Genomic DNA, 4411 nt, shown 5'->3' on the forward strand with positions numbered 1-4411 from the left:
CCGGGCACCATCAGCTTTCTTCACCACATTTGCTTATTCACCCACTTTGTCTTCAGCGGTTGTGTCGGGAAGGTGAGCATCATAGAATGGATTGGCCAACACATCTTATGCTACTTATTTATTGTAATAAAAGACTTCTGATTGTGAATTGACTGAAGCTTTACAGAACACATCAGTTTTCCATTCAATAATGCGTACGCATTTTGTTTCATCTCATTGAATGTAATCCCCTCGATGTAACAGCACCGATCCCGTGTCCTCCCTGTGTTTCCTGTTCCCATTCTCCCCATTCCCTAGTCCTTCTGAACATTGTCTGAGTAAATGTTGTGCCCTTAGTGTGATTGCTCACCTGATAAACCTGCCAATTGTTCTGCTGAAAACTGAGTTCAGTTCCAGGCCTGAAGGGTGATTAAGGGCCCAAGTCGAGGATGTATGTGATCCTCAAGACCCAAGGCACCCTTCAGTTTTGCAACAGCACTCGTCTATATTAGAATAATGAATGATTTCAGATCAAAAGGGCAACATTTACCCGAGGTCAGGGGTGAGGAAAGAAGGTGGAATAGAACTGGAAACAGTGAGAAGTTGGATAAACAATGATACATGGGAGGGATTGAAATAGATGAGTTGAAACAAAATGTGCTTAGATTGTTGAATGTAAAACTGATTATTTCTCTGTGAACCTACCTCTCCTAAATCACAATAAAAAGGTTTTATTTTTAAGTGTTGAGAGCCTCCTCACTGGTGGTGTAGTGGGTTACGCGCTAGGCTGCTCACCGCAAGGCAGCAGTTCGAATCCACCAGCTGTTCCGCAGGAGAAAGATGAAGCTTTCTTCCCCAGTGAAGATGGACAGCCTCGAAGCACACAGGGGCAGGTCTGCCCTGTTCTATAGGGCAGCTGTGCGTTGGGATGACTGAGTCACAGTGGTAGAGCGAGGAATCCTGGTGGTCACACTGTTCTGGACCTGTGATCTAGCAAAGAAGACGGCGTGAAGGCCCAGTCAGGTGCTGTGAGAACCAGAGGAGGAATCCGAGAAGTCAGCTGAGGGAACTGGAAGACTGTCGAGCAGCGGTTCTCAACCTGTGGGTCGTGACCCCTTTGGGGGTCGAACGACCCTTTCACAGGGGTCACCCGATTCATCACAGTCGCAAAATGACAGCGATGAAGTACTAACGATAACAATGTTATGATTGGGGGGGTCACCATCACATTAGGAACTGTCTAACAGGGTTGAGGCATGAGGAAGGTTGAGAACCACTACTGTAGAGGGACAGCGTTGGGATGAGATGTGACATATGAGCCACATTAGGAATTCTAGAGCTGGAGAGCTGGTCCACCCCAAGACCCTTGCTATCAGTCGATTCTTGGCAGCCATTGGAGGACCAGCGTGAGCCGAGCCCTAAGGTAGGAAGAGGAGCGGGAAAGAGATGAGATGATCCCAAAGTGTCCCATTCATAAATTATTTTCATGTCTTACCAACCTGAAAGGGGCAGGGTACTTAGATGAAAGAAGGCTATTATTCTACCGTGAGGGGGTGAGAAAGTTACGAAAGCCTACGATGTGAGAGACCCTGAATAAAGACCACCGGGCAAGTCAGTCTCCAGGCTCTGGGCTCTGGGTTCTGCATTTGTGCAGCCCTGGGCTGCTAGCTTGTAACACGACAATCCATATTTCGGTCATCATGCGTGAATGGTGGGAGCTCAGGAGGAAATGATCTCCCTGGGAGGGTCTCCCATTCAACCTGGTTGATAGAAGTGCAGCTCACAGAGAACCACTCTCCTCACGGTGACTGCGATTCGTGAGTGACAGTGACCATAGTAGATCATGCACCTTCTTGCAGCTTTGCATTGTTTCATGACAGGTGTTTCCTGCCTTACTTCTAACCAAAGACTTTACACCTCGGTGGCGGCGGCAGCGGGGGTGGTGGTGGTGGTGGGGGGCTTGCGATGAGTCACAATGGACTTGATGATGATGAGTTTGGCTTTAGGTTGGGGCCATACGAGATGTCGGTGGATGCTTGCTTTATTAATCACCCCCCCCCCAATGCATTGTTGCTACTGGACTGTCTGGTACTTTTGTAAGCAATGGAGAGGTATAAAAAGACTGAAGCAATCACATATGTGTTTTACACATATGTCGAGGGATATGTAATAACTGCTGCCCAGGGCAAAATAGAACTGGATTTGATGGCCAAGCCTTACATTGACAGAGTGGGCAGGCTGGGTGCGACATTTTCAATATAACTGCGTCTCTGTGAAATGAATCATCAGGAGCACTGCTGGCTGGGGGGCCTGGGGGAATGAAGGAGCAATAGAGAGGGTCCGAGGCCCTGACATGAATGCTGGCCCATGACGGTTCTGGGCAATTGGGTCCACACCAGGAATGCACTTTGTCCCTTTGTCATGTGAGGCTGCCTTAGTGATTTATCGGGCAGGTAGTTAAAGTCACAGTATTTACTGTGGTGTGTGTTCAGTGATCAGCGATGGTTACTGAACATAGTAAGTATGATATTTGTCCAGAATTCAGGTTATTTATCTTTAATTCAGATCCTTTTATAAAGTTCTTGATTCCACTGACACGTGGTCCATTATTGCCCCCCCCCAAAAAAAAGCAAAAAACAAAGCAAACCAGAAAACAAGAACAAACCCAAACCCATTGCCACTGAGTCAAATTCTGACTCCTGGTGACCCTGTAGGACAGGGTAGAAGTGCCCCATGAGGTTCTGAGACTGTAACTGTTTACTAGAGTAGAAAACCCAAGCCCCACCCATCGCCATCGAGTCGGTGCTGATTCACAGTGACCCTAGGACAGGGTGGAATTGCCCATGTGAATTTCTGAGACTGCAATTCTTTACGGGAGTTGAAAGCCCATCTTTCTCCCTTGGGGCAGCCAGTGGTTTCGAACTGTTGAACTTGTGAATCACAGCCCATTGCATAAGCACTATTACTCTGAGGCTCCTGAACGACCTACAGGACAGGGTCAAAGTGGGCTCTGGGTTTCCAAGGCTGTACATCTTTACGGAAACTGATGGCTGCATCTTTCTCCCGTGGGGCTGCCGGTGGGTCTGAACTGACGACTTTTTGGTTAACCACCAAGCTTAACCAAGGCTCCTCTATGACCACTGTCTAAATGGGGAAAATATTCAGCAAATTTGGCCCTAGATGCAGTGACGATTAGCCCAGGAGTAAAAGTGGAAGCCAGTTATTCTAGCCTGTTGCGTTCTCCTGGTCCTTGACTGATTGTGCTCTATATGATTATCTTGCATCCATCATATTACATCTTAGAATTCCAGGAATTCTGTCCCAAACTGGAAATTTGTCCCATGTGGAAAACAGAGTGAAATATCTTTTGCTAGAACTATAAGACACCTCTTTAACCCCTTGACTTTTTTTATAGCTCTCAAAAAGAGCACAGCCTTTTTTTCCATATTTTTTTCAAAGCTGTCGTATTAAAACTTACCTGAGATGTTTCTACATCCAAGTGATAGTTCCCAAAGCAAAACTGCCGGTCATAAAAATTTCCTTTCGGGGTGAACCAGATCTTTTGGTGAGGAAAGAACAAATGTCAAATTTACTAAAATTAAAGCAACAATAATAAAGGCTTCAAATTTGAGCCTGAACCAAGTTTTCAAAATCCACCTTTCAAAGATTATTCCAATACTTGTGTCTTTATCATGAAACAGTGTGCTGGTAATTGAATTTGAATTCTTCCATTTCCCCCTTGTGTGTAGACACACAGATACTCACGTTTGTTCTTATCATTCTGTTATCAAGGCCAGAATGATAACATTCCTGAGAGGAAAGATGTCTGATGGCTTCTTTTATCAATCTCCCAGATGGGTCAAAATGGCAATTTTGGCAACATTGAGGGATTCAAATTATGTTCCTTTTCAACAAGTTTGGGGAACAAGAAGAAAATAGTTTTTAGTTAAAAAACAAACAACTTTTTCATAATAAGCCCAAGATTGGCCCTTAGAATCCAACAAACCAGTCACCTCAACTCTCTGAGCTGATCTCTCAGCCCTGAATTTAACTGACCCACACGTTCTCTGGGAGGCCACAGTTTTGATTGGACCTTTTTGCTTAAGGCATCCTAACAAAACTACGGAGCCCTGGTGGCATAGTAGTTACTTGTTGGGCTGCTAACTGCAAGGTCAGCAGTTTGAACCCACCAGCTGCTCCATGGGAGACAGATGAGGCTTTCTACTTTTGAAAAGAGTTACAGTCCCGGAAGCCCACAAAGGCAATTCTACCCGTCTCACAGGCTCCCGATAAGTCAGAGTCAACTCATGGCAGTGAGGTTGATTTTAACAAGACTACGAAGAGTGTGTTACCGAGAGAACTTGTCTGTAGTCATTCGCTGATCAGTCCCATTTCAACATCATTTGTCTGGAATTAACATGTACATGTTTGA

Source organism: Echinops telfairi, unplaced genomic scaffold (genome assembly GCF_000313985.2).
Source record: "Echinops telfairi isolate 266 unplaced genomic scaffold, ASM31398v2 ScPeMD7_7458;HRSCAF=8496, whole genome shotgun sequence".
Classification (NCBI taxonomy): domain Eukaryota; kingdom Metazoa; phylum Chordata; class Mammalia; order Afrosoricida; family Tenrecidae; genus Echinops; species Echinops telfairi.